The following is an 18,790-nucleotide window of genomic DNA, read 5'->3' as shown; positions in this document are numbered from 1 at the left end:
AGTATCTGGCTAACAGAGTGCTTAGGGTATACCCAAAGTATCTGCAAATGACCGGGACCCCCAAACAAGGGGGGTCAGAGACTACTTGACCTCACATTCTTAGCATGCAGCATTGTACACTGCAGCCAACAGGCAGCTCATTTACAAGCATGTGGGAAAAAAATTAAGACCCTCTCGTCTTTATCTTACAGTTCAGTTTTGCTACCAGTCAGTACACATTTCAAATTAGTTGAATATGAACTAAGATGATCAGTTAGGTCCTTATTTGATCCTGCAAAACAAATTATCAAGCTGATGTTGGGGTTTGAGAACATCTTGCAGAGTAAGGAGTACAACAGTTCCCACAGGCTCCTGAGTCAAAACTGAACTGCAGGTTCATGGGTGGGGACAGCTGCTCTGAAAGCTGCCTCATTTCTGGCTCAGTGTGGTCAGGGACAGGAAATTGAACCTTCGGTATTTTGGGCTTTGATTCTCTGCCCTTAAAAAGCACCCAGCAACATGGGAGGGTCTTTAAATGCGGAAGGAGTTTGCACATTTAATGTGTCCATTGGCAAAAACAGAAGATGCAAGAAGCCTGAGCTTTGATCCTGTGTCTACCAGCTTAGGAAAAAACATTTGTGTGGTGGGCCCCATCCACCTAGATTCTTTGTCCCTGATTTCCAGAGTCCTTCAGAAGCACACGCACCGAGATTGTACCCAGTTCCTCAGAGTGCTCTTGTGGTGTGGACGAGTCTAAAATTAGTCTTGCTACAATCAATCTGGTGGCAAACACATTGCCTATATTCACTATATTACAATGTAATACCATCTGGGTTTGAATACACAGGCAAGCTCCCAAGGCCTGGGGACAGTGTCATTTGCTTTCTACCATTGCTCTAATCTACTTTTTGTATCTGATTAAGTCAGATAACACAGGTCAAGCACTTAGCACAGTGCCTGCTATATTCTATAAGCTCAAACATCAGCAATAGTTGTTAGGATTCCTCTCTCAATTCTCACCCCATAGTGACATCAAAGTAAAAGCCAAAGTCCTCACAATGGCCTATGATCTAGAAGGCGCTGCAGGATCTGCCCCCTGTTACTTCTCTGATCTCATCTCTTCCTCTTCTACCTCTTATTCATTCCATATGGACCTCTTTGCTGTCCCTGGAACCCGCCAAGCACACTCCTATACTAGGACCTTCATATAGACCCATTGTTCTACCTAATTCTTCCCCAGTGCCTGGCAAATAGGAGACATGCACTAAATACACGTTGAATGAGTGCTCAATGGGTAAGTTGGCTTGTGTGGTAAACAGATACCTCTCGGAGGATTGGGAGTTCTGTGCTAAGTACTTCACTTGTGGCAGAGGTCTTGATGTGTTTGGGTCTCCTAAGTGACCTGGGACTCTGCCCCCTAACAGCTAACAGATACTTTCAAGGGTTTTTCCTAAATTAGTAACTTGAATCCTAACTCCACCCTCCACCCTGCTGCTGGGTGGTATAGTGAGGTACTATTATTAGTCCTCATTTTAGAGGAAAAAAAAGCTAGTACGTGATGCAGGCTGGGTATCACGAGCCAGACTATAACTTTTGGCCAGGAAATAACCTGCAGCGTTGATGACTACTCTGGATGCTGCTTACTATCCAACTGTCACTGATTTTATGTCCCCCACTCCCCTTTGAATGCCAGCTTTACAGGCTGGGGATTTTCCCCAGGGACCTGCTCTCTCACCAGCCCATGCTCCTGGGGTTCCAGCACACTCCCTAGTCAATCCTGTTCAAGTGATGATGGAGGAGGTCAGGCCAAATGGGTAAGGCATGGCAAGTGCAGAAACACCCCAGTTTTGTTTTGTTATTGTTGTTTCCCTTAGAACTTGTATCTCACAGAACCAGCTAATCATTAAGACACAGAAATGAATCTTTCCTTGAACAAATAATAATAGATTTGAAGTCAGTGGGTCAGACAGGACATTACTTGGAACTGCTGCTGCTGCTGCTGGTTAGGTAGGATGATTAAAAAACTGCTCCAGAGGATACAGACACGAGCTGGAATGCCCTCCCATCCCTACTTTACCTTGCTCACATCAATCCATCCTGTAAGACTCATCTCAGCACTCTTCCCACCAGGAAGCCTTCCTAGACAGCCCCTCCATCAATCTCCTGCCTCGCACTCTCAGGCTAGATTAGGTGATCTCCTCTCTCAAAGCACCCTGTGTCTTCCTAGTGCCCTACAGACCACAGACTGGAAGGCAGGAACAGTGTCCTTTGTGTGTTTGTATCCCCAAAGCCTAGTGAATGAGAGGTGCTCAACAGATGACTGTTGAATGGAACATAACCACCCTACTGAGGTAACACAACCTCTTAGATCTCCGAATCTGCCCTGTCATCTGTGGTCTGACTCAGACTGAGAAGTAAATGGCATAGCCCTTAAAGTGACCAGGTTCCAGTTTAAGAAAGTCAAAATTATGTAATCAGAGTCACAGTCCTCAAACTGCATGGTATTCTCTTGCCATACACTCAAAAGCTCACCAACTATTCTCAGTGAAATTAGTCACCTCTATTTCTTGCGAAATATATGTATTAAAGGAGTCGTTACATTTTCCATAAGCCTCTTCCTTTCTCTTTGAAAGAGAAAGGAAGCACTGCACGATGACAAATTACCTCCTTTTGATTCAGCCAACACATGTAATGATAAGAAAGCCGGTATCAACCAGAATATTTATAACCTCTTGAGTCCCACTGTGTACAGATTTAAAAATGTACAATGTTTGTAGGTGATGCTATTAATATTTTTGAGAGTCTACTTTTAGAATAGTCCACTGGGTCTCAGTAAAGAAACAGCACATACAGAGAGAATAACAACACATTCCTTTTTACTAGCATCAGCTATTCATGAAATGTGCTGCCTTGAGCATGCACGCAGATAAATATTTCAGCAATAAAAGAGGTAACAGAGTGCATTTGAAGTATCTGAGAAACAACCCCTATGGGATTTATGAAGTCAGACTCTTTAATATCACCCCAAACTTAATCCTATCAATGCTGACTTAATGCTGTACTGAATTTTGTAGTTATCAAGAAGATTAATTAAAAAAAAAACCTGCCTATTCTGAAGCAACGTCGACATAAGTCTCAAATCGGTGACAACAAACCACATACCACAAAGTATTTAAATGAATCAGAGGTTCGGATGGGGCCTAAATTTAAACAAAAAAAGGAAAGAAGCACAGATGTTGAGAACTACTGGTCATATTCAGTGGTATTCCATTTTAATTCTCATAATAACCTTGCCCATTTTACAGACGAGGAAACGAAAGGAAAGGCAGTTCAAGGAAATGCCCTGCATTGCCTGGCTAATCAAGTGCAGTTGCAGGATTTGAAGCTCTGGCTGAGTCAGTGTAGCCAAGGGAGAGACAGCAGGTTCTCTGCAGCCAGATTGCCTGGTTTCAGTTGTTGGCTCCGACCCTTACTGGCCGGGTAATACTGAGCAAGTTTCTTAACTCTGTGACTCAATCTTTTCCTCCGTCAAATGGAGATATTAGCAGTATGCACTTCAGAGGGCTGTGGTCAGAATTAATGAGTTCACTTATATAAAGTGCCTGGCATCCAGTCAGCATTATTTTGTTCTTATCCAACTTCAAAGCCTAGGCTTTTTCTTCCACATCAAGGGTTAATATTATGAAGCGCACACAGTAGTATCTCCAAGCGTAATTGCTTTGCATATTGTCAGCAAATGACACATGTCTGTGAATCAAGATCTCACCCCAGTTTTCACTGTGTTTCAGGCCAGGAGGAAGTGTTCGTGTTAGCGCAGGCATTAAAGGACACAAAAAAAATGTTAATGACTGATATCACCTCCATCATTTAGAACTACCTGCCTTTCGTTACATTACACTCAGACACTTACCTTGACAAAAGGCATGAGAAGTATGATACAGAGGCTGTGAAAGATGGGCATGTAGGCACTGTGTGTGTGTGATATGAATTCATTCACTGGTTTGGGGATATCTCACAGTAAAATGGCCGGGGAAGTGATTAAGAGCAATTTAGTTGAACAAGTGACTATGAATAACTTTATCCTTGCGATGAGAAAGCAAATACTTCCTGGATTTCTAAATATATTCCATCTTCTATGATAAATAAGTCATCAGAGGTGTTTGGTTTTCTGAAGGAAAACTGGTATAAGCAATTTTCTTTATTCTGATTTCTTAAAAGAACAAGCAACATCTCTGATTCATTGTTGGTCCATGGAATATACATCTTGGCCATTTTCCTACAGGAATAATCAGCCTGGGGCCTGCCTTTCCTCAGCAGTTTCTGCCTCATGTTTCTGTGCAAGAGTAAGAAGGAGGAAAAGGAAACCTTAAAAGCTTTAACAAAAACTACCATGACAAAAATAAAAGCAAAAACTCTACCACAGCAAAACTTAATTTGCTCTGCTCGTTGAAGTGTGCTAACTCTCATGCATTCATTTTGTCATCCATATTCTGTGTCCTACCACTCCTCTATTTCTCATTTGTGAGAGGATAGAGGAGAGGCGGGGCTATGCATTAGGTATGCCACATACACAAGGAAGGTTGTTTGCTGTGGGGCTAAGGGTGTAAGCTCCGGATAAGGCAAGTGCTAAATGTCATTAAATCTCGGGTTATAGGATGGGGATAATAACAGTACCTATTCCAAAGGTCTAGAGAAAGAATTATGAAGCGAGATAACCAATGCAAAGCTATTAGTCAATGTCCTACACAGTCATTGCTCAGTAAGGGCTAATTATGATTTTTTTCTAATTATTACTGAAGGGCTAATCATTTTACAAAAATAAGAATATGAACTATAATTCTTACTAATATTTTAGTAAATACCATTGAGTTCTTCTTTGATGAATTTAAAGGCACATGCGTCAGGGTTGTACAGTAGTTTAGGATCTTTGTTAGAGGCAACAATGATCACTGAGTCATGAAGTGATAACCAAAATAATATTTTAGTTAACAGAATGTTCAAAATAATTTACTGAAGCAAAAAACAAAACAAAACAAAAAACAAAAAACCCAATCAAAACCAGTTCTGTAAATGTATAAAGTTATTACCTACCCTCTCTTTTGGAGAGACAAAATTCAAGCTCTTCCCATAAACCTAACTGATTCTTCCAACAATACCACCTCCCCCCATCCCTGCCAAACTTAGCTATATAAATACATATTGAAAGGAATAAAGAAGGCAGAACATATGATGATATATCATGAAGGGATTAATTATCCACTCTTCTTTCTCCTTCTTTACTTCACCCCTCCCAGACCTTCTCAAAGCTGGGCTTACTGGAGACAGAGGTGTAGAGGCCATGGATCTGGGTGGGCATTCTCTCTGTGGGTCAGGGAGGATGACCAGTCTACCATTAGGGTCTCCTTTGAGGGATGTTCTCTAGATCTTGAGACTTTCTCTGAAGAAAACATCCTCTGAATTCTGATCAACTTTTTATTTTCTCCTTTTCTCACCAAACGGCTTTTTGTGCAGGCCCTTTGTACACACTTGCTAGCTGGTGTAATCAAGATGGTGGAACTCTGACACCTCTTCTAAGCCCCAGATCTTTCTCTTCCCTTGACAGAAACACAAAGAGAAGCACACTGGAAGCCTCCGCAAGGGAAAAAGATGGAAGGTACAGCTGGTACAGAATAAATTCTAGGTATATAAGCGAGGGAGCTAAAAATCACACAGCTTGTCCTGGAAACAAGGGATATATTGGAGGCAAACAAAAGTCATTAAAAGTGCTTTCTCTTCTGCAGCCAAAACCCGAAGTCATCACAGCAACGCGGCATTTAAGAAAGTCCAACCTATTTTAAGTAGTTTCAGGTGACAGATTATTGGCCCAGGACAAGACACAGATTGATGGATCACAGAGGAGAAAAAGCTCGCTGTGCTGTGAACCATGGCTAATCTCAACTGATAGAACTAGAAGAGACACACATCTCCACTTTCAAGTGTTTACTGGGTGACATCACTCTGTCGATTTAACCCAAGTGCAGTCTGGATTATCCAGTAAATGTCGCATAATAGTACTCGAGTAGCTTAGATAAAGGCCTCAGAACACTGTGAATGAATTCATGCTGCAAAACAAATTTCCCAGATGAGTCCATATTCTTAACTCCATGTCAGTCTACTTGGTGTTCTTTCAGGTATAACTCTAACCTCGTAGTGACATTTGTCTTGTTGTACAGAACTATGGTTTGTTTGAGAAAGTCAACCCAGTAAAGTAAGACAGTTTCTTTCCATTTTGTGCTTAAGGAAGTATAAGAGCGAAGCTGTTGATTTAGGTTGGCAAAATAAATATTACAATATTAATCCATCAGGGAAATGCATATCAAAACAATGAGATAACCACTTCACACCCACTAGGATGGCTACAATCAAAGAGACAGATAATAACAAGTGTCGGCGAGGACGTGGAGCAATTGGAACCCTCACACACTGCTGGTGGGAATGTAAAATGGCGCAGTCGCTTTGGAAAACAGTCTGGCAGTTCCTAAAAAGGATAAACATAGAGTTACCAAATGACCCAGCAACTGCACTCTCAGACAAATACCACAAGAAATGAAAATGAAAACATATGCCCACCTGTACACAAATGTTTATAGCAGAATTATTAATAACAGCCAAAACACAGACACAACTCAAATAAAATGTGGTATATCCATACAATGGCATGTTATTCAGGATGAAAAAGAATGAAGTTCTGGTACATGCGGCAACATGGATGAACTTGAAAACATGCTAAGTGAAAGAAGCCAGTTACAAAAGACCACATACGCATATTTACACGAAATGTCCAGTATAAACAAATCCAGAGACAGAAAGTAGATTAGTGGTTACGGGGGGGGGGGGGGGAGGTAGATAGGAAAGGAATGCAAATGGATATAGGGTTCTCTTTGAAAGTATCCTAAAATTGACTGCAGTTAAGGTTATAGAACTTTGTAAATATATTAAAAACCATTCATTGTGCCCTATTAATGGGTGAACTCTATGGTATGTGAATTATATCTCAATAAAGTAGTTATGAAAAGGGATATTAACACATGAGATAGAAGGAAATGGGATCACTTAACTAAAGCAAGGACTGCTTCTTTGGGGATCCTAATGCCATCCTCCTTCACAACATTCAGTGTGTGACCTATCAGCTAAAGGCTCAAGAACTAAAGAAGGGTCTTCCAGAGTTTCAGCGACCTCACTAGTGTTTGATATAATCCTATTTCCACTAATCAGTACACTGATGATTAAATTTTCCTCTTGTTTGTATTCTGTATTCCCTATAGTAAGTAGCATGGAGTTTTCCACATAGTAGATGCTCACTTATTTATTCCATTCAATTTAATACATGCCCAAAAATAACCAACTAGAGTCAGTAATTAAAATCAAACCAAAAATACTTTGCCCTGTTTGGGGACAGCTGATCAGAAACTAACAGCTACTTGCCAAACTCAATCTGGGCCATCTGAAATGCAATTATGTTCCTCAAATCTTAGTTCTGGTTACAACAATAAGATTCATGCTCTTCAACTGCCCTGTGTGTATCTCCCTTGATAAAATCTGAAAATTCCTGGGCAGGAGTTACTTCTCATGTGGATTAATTGACAAGATCCTGGAGAGTACAAGGAAGGCAGCATTCTGTTTCTCTGATATTTAACGCCAGGGAATCTCCAGGTGGTCCCTTGGTTTGTTAGACTACATATAGCTTGGTGTTGAGGAGGATGACTTCTAGAGCTAGTCTGCCTAGGTTTAAATTCAACCTCTGCTATGCATTATTAGCTGCTCAACCTTGGTGCAAGTTTTATGGCATCTCTGTACCTCAGAGCACAGATGCTTCTGTACCATCTCTGTTTCACCACCTGTAAAATGAGGATAATACTAACACACACTACTGAGATTTCTGTGAGGGTGCAGAACACTTGGAAGGATGTGCCTGGAATATGAATATATATATATACTCAGTGGTAAAAGCCATCAGTGTAGTAGAACTTACACGAATCCCTAACACAGATCTCAGGCATAGACAGCCATTGTTATTAGAGAGGATCACATGTTATCAGATATAAACCAGGCCCACTGGGACAAATTGAAGTAAAACCTATAAAAAATATACTCTTTCCTCAATTCCTGGTTGGGAAATGCGACTCTAGACTAAAGGAAGTGTTCGACAAATACAGCCTACCAACATTTAAATTTTGTTTTTCATGTTGCAGAACCCTCTCGGAGGAGAGGAGGGTACTCTTTGATACGTATGAGAGGAAAAGAACTATCACCTCTGGGATCAGAGACCAGTAATTTTCAGAATCTGTATGCTCTTAGTTTTCTTGTGGACTTTCCATCACTGACAGGGAATCACAGGAGGTTTGTAGAGGTCAGCAATATTACCAGTAGTAAGAGGCTTCTGAGAGACATTTCCTAAATTCCATTTTTGGAATGGAAACTTTTTTTTGAAAGACAACTTGTGTGAAATCATTTCAAATTTTATCAACAAAATTCTTTTGAAAACAAAGGCCTTTTATACAATATTTCCCTTCCCACAGCTTCTCGAATCTATGTACTGCTAGCGTGGTAGAGATAGTATACTTACATATGCACATTCTCTTCTTCCCTCTAACTATACCTTTTTCCCAGCCTTCCCTGTAACACAGGAGGAGAAAGCCACAAGACTGAAGGAGCCTGGGTCCTTGAATAACTTTATAGAGCAGACCTCACCCCCTCCTTTCCTATCTGCATTGGACTTTGTGTAGGGAAAAATACACAGTAATAAGCCTCTGGTGTTTTGGGGTTTGGGGGTTGTTTATACAGAAGCTCCTGTTACTTACTCTAATGAATATAGCTAGGTCAAAGCTTTGTTGATTATTGGTTAGGTGATCTGGGTTGCTCCTAGAATACTTCTATCTCTGCTACATATTGGCAACAAGTACACTCATGAAACACATTTTTTTTTTTTTAAGATTTATTTATTTGAGAGCGAGAGCATAGGTGTGTGAGTAGAATCCCCAGGTAGACTCCCCATTGAGCGCAGCATAGCCTGATGTGGGGCCTGACATGGAGCCCAATCTCACAACCCTGAGATCATGACCTGAGCCGAAACCAAGAGTAGAATGCTTAACCGGCTGAGCCACCCAGGCGCCCCAAATGAAACACATTTCTTAAATCCTTTTGCCTTTAGTCTTTTTTTTACTATCACCAAGATCACTGGATACATCCTTTCCATTGTACTGACGAAACACATCCTGGTGAACCATCTGATCTTGCCACATTCCTTTTCAGAGAACATGTGTTTTGCATTGTGTTATTTGTAATCTCAATCCAGATCTCTTTGCAGAGCTGGGCAAAGTATATCTGCTACTGTGCACTTAATTCATCATTCACTATCTCAGAGAATTATTTTATAATTACATCAAGCTCTGGGCTAGAAGTCAGCCAATTTAAAACTGTCAGATAAAAATTAAAAGATACCAGTACACATGAATTACATTAATTTATAATTTTCAGGTAGCTCTTTATAGTAATCTTTTAGTAGCTCATGTATTTAATATAAATCAATTTTTTGGTATTCAATTTATAAATGGAATGGAGGAATCTTTTATGATTACTATCTCCAGGCTCTTGGGATGAATAATCAAAGTCAATACAGCTACCTTGCATTTTAATGCCATCAACTACCTTCTGAAAGTTTCTATTCTTACTCAGTAACTCCTCCTTTCTCTCATCTTTTAAAAATGCTTTTAGTATTCACTACAATTATAGCTATAAAACATATACTTGTTAACTGACTGCTTTCATTACCAGACTGTAATTCCCAGGAAGGCAGAGCTTATATCTGTTTCTGTTCATCCAATAAATATTTACTGAATGCCTATTGTGAGGCACTGCTCCAGATACTAAGGAATTAAAGATAAATAAGATATGGTATCTAGCTTCAAGGTGCCTATAGTTTGGTGGAGGAAACAGACAATAAGCCTATAAATAATATATACCGGGATAAATCATACGTTGTACTTTTCACTTCATGTGTCCCTGGTTTTAGGTGGTAGTGGGCTGTCTGTCCAGCTCATGGTGGTTCAACCTACCTGAGAACTGTCTCTTTTGCATTTATACGTGTGTGAATGTAACCATATTTATATCACCTGGCTCTGTCCCCTCACCACAATTGCTTGGACCACAGTGGACTACTGACCTATCTGACCTATGTTGCATCAACCAACTTCTCTCTTCTGACAATGGAATTGGAACTAAGAGATTCTAATTTAGTCTGAGCTCTTTAGTTGAACTGAAAGAGGATCTATAACCTAGAGTGCTACGCAGTGGTCATCTCCTGCCAGATGGCCGGGGAAACTGAGAACACAAGTGTAAAGACAGAGACAAAAGAAGCAAGTCATGGAAAGAAGTAAAGATGAGAGATTTTATAGTCTGAGAAAGACCTGAAAGCCCATTTCATATGCTGGTTCAAATCTCTTTTCTCATGAGACACCTGTATTTTATAGCTTTTCTCTCTCTTTTTTTCCCCTAAACCTTTTTTGTTAGTGTCTTATGTTTTCCATCATGTCTTAAATAAGACATTTCTATTTGATATGAATTATTAACAATTCTACTTAATCTCACTCATTTTCATAGTGTAAGACATATGTACTATCACCAAAAAATGTAGCTTTCCCCCCCTAGGTTATAAACATTGCATCTGTTGGATTTTAATACTTGGGAAACTAGCAATGCTTCTCAGGTGCTTGCCTAGAAGTTTCCATATTTCCTCACTGGTGATTTTATAATGCAGACTCATTTCTATTCAAGGGCAGAACATCAAAGGCCAACATTCTTTAAACTCTGTGAAAAACACTATCACATGTGTACACCATCTTTTGTGGCTAGTTAACATTCAGGGAAGAAACTAATTCTTCTTATAAACATCAATGCTGTGTTTGTATTCATAAACAAAAAGGCTTTGATAATGGAAGCTTTGATTTCAGCTCAGTAAATTGATCGGCTAGTCTGATTAACAACTGTTAACTGGAGCCATCAGAATCTGAACACACCTAAAATACGTGGCTTTAAGGTCCTACTCAAGAAAAGGAACTTAAGCTTCACATTAATATTTATGTTACATTTCTACTTAAGCTTTATAGTTGATATACTCTAGAGATTTCTGTAACAGTACACCCATAAACATCTGCTACTTTTTAAAGCGTATTTCTTCTTTATTCCTCACAGATATGTCAGGCACTGTGGATGTAAGGGGAGTAAGACCTGGTCTCTGTCCTAAAAGAGCCCCGTTTACTGGAAAAGACAGACAGGAAACAGGAAACGGTCATGCCATGCTCTGATAAGTGCCATGCCAGAGATACCAGTACGGATGAGAGGCATCTAATCTATCCTGAGGTAAGCCTTTGGGCTGAGTCCTAGAGAATCAGCAGGAGGTAGGCAGAGTAAGAGCAGAGGCAGACACAGATCTGATGAGAAAGGAGCATATAATGCTCAGGTGCATGGCCACTGTGTGAGGCAGAAGAGGGTCTACATGTTAATATCCAGTAAAACAGCTGTGCGAACAAGATGCTTTGGAGAATTGCCTATATTTTCCTCTAAAGCTCCTGTTTCCAAAGCTTTTCATGTGTTCTGATAAGTCTAGAAATTCTGATTCAACTCAACAAATATTTATTGAGAACTTAGTAAGTTTTAGGTACTTTTTTTTAGTCCCTGGGAGTACACAGATTGAGTAAGACTAGGGAACAGTACTTTCCTAAAGAAGCTCAGCCTAGTGGGGAAGGCAAATATGTGGCATCTGGAGAGGGTTAAAGAGGACACTTGTATATAAATCAAGGGACAATTAAACCCGAAATGAGTCTTTAAGAATGAATAAGAACACACTAGCCATGTGCACAATAACAACAGTGAGAGAGGCATTTTAGAACAGGGGAAAACATAAGTAACAATAGGCAGGAAAAAGGAGCAGGGTACAGGGAGAGGACAGATTTGAGAAATAGCTAAGAAGCAATATAATTGAAATGGGATGACGAAGGGCAAAGGAGGGGGTTAGTCCATTATGACTCCAGGTTTTTCATTTGAGTGGATGATCCAATAACTTAGGGATTGCAAAAGGAAGAACTAATTTTGGAAGGAAAAAAGGTCATGTTGAAACTATAGTGCAGCCACATCCAAGTGGAAAGAGAAGTAATAAGAACAGGATTATGGCCTGGTGCAGCCACTCTGGAAAACAGACGAAGGTTCCTCAGAAAGTTAAAAACAGAACTACCCTATGACCCAGCAATCACATTATGAGGTATTTGCCCAAAAGATGCAGAAATATTGATTCGAAGGGGTACACACATCCTGGTATTTATAGCTGCATTATCAATAATAGCCAAGTTATGGAAAGAGCCCAAGTGCCTATTGACTGAGGAATGGATAAAGAAGATGTGGTATATGTACAATGGAATATTACTCAGCCAGTGAAAAGAATGAAATCTTGCCATTTGTAACGACATGGATGGAGCTAGAGTACATTACACTAAGTGAAACAAATCAGAGAAAGATAAATACCATATGACTTAACTCTTAAGTGGAATTTAAGAAACAAAATAAATGAACATGGGGGGAAAAGAGAGGCAAACCAAGAAATAGCCTCTTAATGATAGTGAACAAACAGGGTTTCTGAAGGGAGATGGGTAGGGGATGTGCTAGATGGGTGATGCATATAAGGAAGGCACTTGTGATGAGCACTGGGTGTTACATGTAAGTGATGAACTACTAAATTGTACTCTAGGGACTCCTGGGTGGCTCAGTGGTTGGGCATCTGCCTCTGGCCCAGGGTGTGATCCTGGGATCCGGGATCGAGTCCCACATCAGGCTTCTTGTAGGGAGCCTGCTTCTCCCTCGGCCTGTGTCTCTGCCTCTTTCTCTCTGTGTCTCTCATGAATAAACAAAATCTTAAAAAAAAAAAAAAAAAAGCAAAACTAAATTGTACCCTAAAATCAGTATTACACACTATATGTTAAGTAACTATAATTTATTTATTTATTTATTTTTAAAGATTTTATTTATTTATTCATGAGAAACACAGAGATGAGAGAGAGAGAGGCAGAAACACAGGCAGAGGGAGAAGCAGGCTCCATGCAGGGAGCCCGATGTGGGACTTGATCCCAGGTCTCCAGGATCACGCCCTGGGCTGAAGGCAGTGCTAAACCGCTGAGCCACCTGGGCTGCCCAGTAACTAGAATTTAAATAAAAACTTGCGACAAAACAAAACAGAGAATTGAAGAGCTGTGTAAAAAAGTAAAAACAAAAAAACTCCATACACCAAAAAATAGGATTATGGCTAGGGATCTCGCTCAGCAGCACAAACAGGGGGTGGAAGTTGAAGTTCTGATGACTAAAATGAAAAAAGGAGAAAACCAGTGTAAAAAGAGGCCAATTGGCTAGAAGCAGAATCCTTGAAAAATAGTAGAAGCTCACAAAGGAGCTGAAGTGGGGAGCAGTGAGTTTCTAGGAGCATTCAGTAGTCTATTTTATTTTATTTATTTTTAAAGATTCTTAAAAATTCATTCATGAGAGACACACAGAGAGAGGCAGAGACACAGGCAGAGGGAGAAGCAGACTCCTCACAGGGAGCCTGATTCCCGGACCCTGGGATCATGCCCTGAGCCAAAGGCAGACACTCATCCGCTAAGCCAACCAGGTGTCCCCAGTAGTCCATTTTATTTTATTTATTTATTTTTTTATTTATTTATGATAGTCACAGAGAGAGAGAGAGGCAGAGACACAGGCAGAGGGAGAAGCAGGCTCCATGCACCGGGAGCCCGACGTGGGATTCGATCCCGGGTCTCCAGGATCGCGCCCTGGGCCAAAGGCAGGCGCCAAACCGCTGCGCCACCCAGGGATCCCCAGTAGTCCATTTTAAATGAAGCAGAGATACTTGGCTAAGATACAGACTGAAAAATTTTGCGATTTGCAGATCACTGGAGACCGTCTAGAGAGGGTTCATTGCAGCAGTGGAAAAATCAGGCTGCCATGATGAAGGAGTGAATGGAAGAAAGGACACGGTCCCTGGGTATTCAGACCACGAAGGCTGCAGAAAAAAGGGGAAGTGAGAGAAGAGGCATCAGTTGATGCAGGACAGTCTCAATCTCTCTCTCTCTCTCTCTCTCTCTCTCTCTCTCTTCATTATCAATACTTTTAAAGGAAAAGATGGAAACACTTGAGTGGGTTTCCAGGCTGAAAGGAAAGCCAGCAGATATGGAAAGACTAATGATATTGATGAGAGGACATAACTCAAGGAAATGGTCCTGGAGAAAGCTGTCCTAATGAGGTAATTTGCTTTATCCTATAAAAAAAGATTTTATTTATTTATTTATGAGAGAGAAAGAGAGTGCATGTGTAGGTGGAGCAGCAGAGGGAGAGAATCTCAAGCAGACTCCCTGTTGAGTATGGAGCTCAACACAGGGGCTTGATCCCTGGACCCTGAGATCATGTCCTGAGCTGAAATCAAGGGTTGGAGGCTCAACCAACTGAGCCACCCAGGTGCCCCTGAGGTAACCTACTTTAACAAGTTTTCACTTCTAATCATCTCTAGCCAGGAGAGTTGTCAAGCAATATGCATCCCAAGGCCAAGTATCTCTGGAAAGTAGTAGTAGCAGGCAGGAAGCAGTGGTGTTGGGCTTGGAGCAACACCAGGGAACAGGAGACAAATTCCGTATCTTATTAACCCTGAAGGTTTCTGACTTGCTTAGTAAAACCCCATGAGATTAAAGAAGGTTCATCCCCTCATCTGCATCTCCCGAATCTGTAACCAACAACAGAACAGACCCCTCAGTCCATGGGATTACAATCACTGCACAAATATGACTTTCTGAGGCTGAAAGGGAGTCAGATTTGAGTTTGAGTCACAGGTTTGTTAGAGATGTGCTACTGGCTTTGGGCAACTTTGTTGCTGTAGGCCTTAGTTTCTTCACTTACAAAACGGAGCAAAGTGATTCATGCTACAGACTAGATTGTGAGGCTGGAGCAAGTTCACAGACGTGAAAGTGCTTTGTAAGATATAATGCTCGATGCAAATATATGGTGCATGATGCAAACATTAAGGTGTTATTTTAAGTCTCAGAAAGTTGGGAAAAGCTAGAAGAGACTGCTTGTACATAGTTTTTGTTGTGGTTACCATTGTAAATACAAAGGAAAGTGTTAAAGCAAAGATCTTCAGCTTTCACTGATAACTAACTCCTTTGAATTTTCTGGTAGTCGTGCAATCCTGAGGAGCCAGAGGGTCACGTGTTGAGAGGGGAATACAAATGAGTTATCCCAGGCACTGGAGCCTGGGGAAACTGGGGCTGCTCATGGCACCATCCCTCGAAGTAGTGTGAGGCAATGCATGATGGAGACTATACATATAGGACTCCCAGGTACATCCTCATGGTTAAGGGCTCAAGTCTGAATTAAGAAAATCCGAGTTCGAATCATGCCTCAGCCACTTATTAGCCATGTAACCTTAGACAACCCAATTTCACTGAGCTTCAGTTTCCTCATCTGTAAATTGAGAATGACAACATCTACCTTTAGAATGTTACAATGATTACATACAACATGTTTGCATCTGTGTAAGTATGCATTCACACACGTGAATGTGTGTGTGGATAAATCCTGGCATATTGTAAGTGCTCAAGAAATGGTAGCTGTTATATTGGGTCTGTTGTTGTAGGATTCACAGAAGCTTGTTTTCACATCCAGCTGTTATTTGTTGAAACTCACTGAGAGCTTTACAGGTGCAGTGTTAACTAAACATACATGTTTAAAGTATAAAATCTATTACGCCACTTGATGGGGTGCCTGGGTGGTGCAGTCGGTTGAGTGATCGAGTCTTGGTTTCCGATCACGTTGTTATCTTAGGGGTTCTGAGATCAAGCCTCGCATTGGGCTCGATGTTCAGTGCAGAGCCTGCTTGTGTTTCTCTCTGCCTCTCCCTCTGTCCCTCCCTGTCCCCGTGTATATGTGTACACACTCTCTAAAATAAATAAATCTTAAAAAAACTTTAATGAAATTGAATTTAAAAAGAGATGTTAGTTGAAAGCAAAAAATATATAAATTTTAAAAATCTATTATGCTACTTGAACTTTAAAACTCTGAGAATAAAAACTATGTCGATCCTATTTTTGTTGGGATCCCTGGGTATAATCAAGTATCTAGCACAGAGTGTGTATTTAAGAAATAATTTAATAATAATTTTGTTGAAAGAAAGAAGGAAGGGGGGGTGGAAAGGGCAGGAAAGGTGGAGGGGAAAGAGGGAAGGAGGAGTGGATGTTGAGAACTGACTCAGGTGCTATGAAATTCAGGAACTGATGAAAATAGAAAAAAGCCATTTCTGAGCTACCGAGTGGACGGAGGCTTCTTATTAAAAAAAAAAAAAAGCCACTTTTTTGTGCTGATGTGACTTATTTTACTCCTCTAAGCTCTGTATAAGCTTTCTCTCCATCTGGCAAGTGGGAACGGACCAGCTATATTTCAAGTTTGCTAACAAAGATGGCTTAAGGTAAATATTTGTTGCTTGCCAGAGCAAACCATACCATTTTAGTTTTAGGTGATTTTAATGATAAGCTCCTTCAGATCTAGTTCCATTGATACTTTGTAGTACAGCATAGAAGTACATTTGCCTCAAATCCCAACTATATTTAGAATCCCTTTCACACTGCATCATTCAAGCAGATGTGAGGACAGCTGCTGCTAATTCTTTCCTAGAATCTTACTGAGACGTGGATTTTAGTAAGGTTTTTTAAAAAATAAGTTACACAGGTGTCATCTCTGAGTCAATTTAGCTACATTAGCTATAAAAAGAATATGTACAAATTAGGCCCTCTTTCCCCAAGCTCAAAGACAGGAACAGAGTTTTCATTGTTTTGATCAATCTGTTTTCATTTGGTTGCATTAAGTTATTTTTTCCCGCAAAACAAAAATAAAGTTCTCCCTGGACTGTGGCACTACACATTATCTTGTTGTTGTTAGTACTTATTCTAATATTATCACAGAATAAAGTCCTTTCTTTGGATTCAGATTCAAGGACTATTGATCAAGCACTGCACAGGAACTCTGTTAAGTACTTCCATATCCACTATATTATTTTTCCCTAAGTGATTTAAAGATACCAAAACAGATTTGAATGACCTGTCTTCAAACATGTGGGAAGTTAGAAGAAACAGCTGGAAATCCTGAAAACACCCAAATCTAAGTATCTTGCGGGCAGCCACTGGTTCAATGGTACCAGGCAAGGCTGGAATGTCTCTAGTTGTTTCCTCATTTCTAAAACAAGGACTCATGTACTGGATGGTCTCAAGATCTGAGGCCGCTTGCTAGAACCTCTTGTGCCCACAGTGGGCCACAGTCGTGGCTCTGCATTGGCATGCCACTCTGAGTCTTAGCCACAGCAGGGACCTTTTCGAAAGCAAGGCAAATAAAATTAAGAAAGTCTTCTCTCTTTAGGGTGTATTTTTTTTTTAAATAAAGTGAGAGCACCCAAAAGTCAAATTTTCACTGTGAATTTGTATTTTTGTCATTTTAAAGCCAATACTATTCTAACACTGTGCTGTGGCCCAGTGTGCCTGAGTGGAAGAAACCAAGAGAGGAGCATACTGGCCTCAGGTTCCTCCCCAGTGGCTGACAGGTTAACTGTGCCGTGTCCCGAGGGCTGCGTGCCTCCTCCAGGTGGTTATGTTGATAGCCCGCCCCCACCATCAAACTGCAATTTTCATCTGTGCATCTCTTTATGTGTTATAATACTTAATTACACTTCATCTTCATATTAACTGAATCTCACTGATGTTCACAGAGGCTAAGTGATTTCCAGTAGGCCATAGCTACTAAGAGGCAGAATGGGTGCCTAAACCCATTTCTCTTGATTCTTAGTTCAGTGCTTTCTGAATCAAATACAACAGTAGCAGCAGTGGTGAATCAGTACTGCACATTTACTGTGTGTTGGGCATCGAGCAAAGAGCCCCACCTATAAGGTTATCTTATTCCATCATCATAATAACTCTGTAATGTAGATATTATGATGATCTCCACTCACAGATGTGGAAAGTGAGACCACAGTGAGGTTACATAATCTGCCAAAGGTCACACAACAGTCAGGAAGACAATCAAGATTCTAATTCAGGCAGTTTGCTTTCTCACTTGCTCTTTCAACAATTATGCCGGATAGACAGCTGCTACCATTACAGTTTCCAGCCATAATTCAGGGGGAGGAGATATTTGCAAGAAGAGTCTAGGGTTGCCTAGTATGGCTCTTCACTGGAGCTGCCAGTCACATATGACACAAATCACTGGTGTCAGGGCATTTTGCTCTTGTATGGCCCACAGATACTTTGAGGGCATAGACTGCATAGCTTTATTGCCAGTGCCCAAGTACACTTGTATTACATATAGATGATTCACAGCAGCTGTGTGTCAGTGGAACTCAATGGAAATTACCGAGTCTTCATCAACACAGACTGAAATATAGATTTTCTCAAGGTTATAGCTGCAGTTTAAAATTAAGAGACAAAAGCCTGAAATCAAAAGGTAAGTCATGACTCTTGATTCAAGGAGTGAGACCAACTACATGTATTCTGTAGATTGGTTTTACTCAGCTACGCATGGCCTTTAAGTTTCTAATCAATAGCCAATACATTTAAACATTAAGAGATGTCATTAAAAAATCCAAATTTCCAGTTTCTCAAGAAAAATTGGAACACGTGACCCTAGATGGGGCATCTGCTTGCTAGCTAACCAATTACAATGGGACCAGTCATATCTATTTACTTTCCTTCTTGGCCCCTAT

The 18,790-nt window shown here is 40.5% G+C and overlaps 1 protein-coding gene and 1 long non-coding RNA gene across 12 annotated transcripts in view; one reads left to right on the top strand and one right to left on the bottom strand.

Moving 5' to 3' along the window:
• NSMCE2 (NSE2 SUMO ligase component of SMC5/6 complex) overlaps positions 1 to 18,790 on the bottom strand; it is a 214,119-nt gene that overhangs the window by 56,468 nt on the left and 138,861 nt on the right. The gene's annotated exons all lie outside the window — the stretch shown is intronic.
• LOC144283296 (uncharacterized) lies at positions 1,025 to 17,916 on the top strand. 4 transcript variants are annotated; one of them, XR_013351737.1, is made up of 8 exons: positions 1,032 to 1,273; positions 1,673 to 1,793; positions 5,582 to 5,632; positions 11,209 to 11,376; positions 13,946 to 14,041; positions 14,173 to 14,299; positions 16,431 to 16,510; positions 17,536 to 17,916. It is a non-coding gene; the product is annotated as an uncharacterized LOC144283296 (long non-coding RNA). The 4 variants fall into 4 exon arrangements; XR_013351736.1 differs by having other exon boundaries at positions 14,173 to 16,510; XR_013351738.1 differs by lacking the exon at positions 5,582 to 5,632 and having other exon boundaries at positions 1,025 to 1,273; positions 14,173 to 16,510.

The sequence above is a fragment of the Canis aureus genome, chromosome 14, assembly GCF_053574225.1.
Source record: "Canis aureus isolate CA01 chromosome 14, VMU_Caureus_v.1.0, whole genome shotgun sequence".
In the NCBI taxonomy this organism is placed as follows: Eukaryota; Metazoa; Chordata; class Mammalia; order Carnivora; family Canidae; genus Canis; species Canis aureus.
This window is presented reverse-complemented; position numbering and strand designations above follow the sequence as displayed.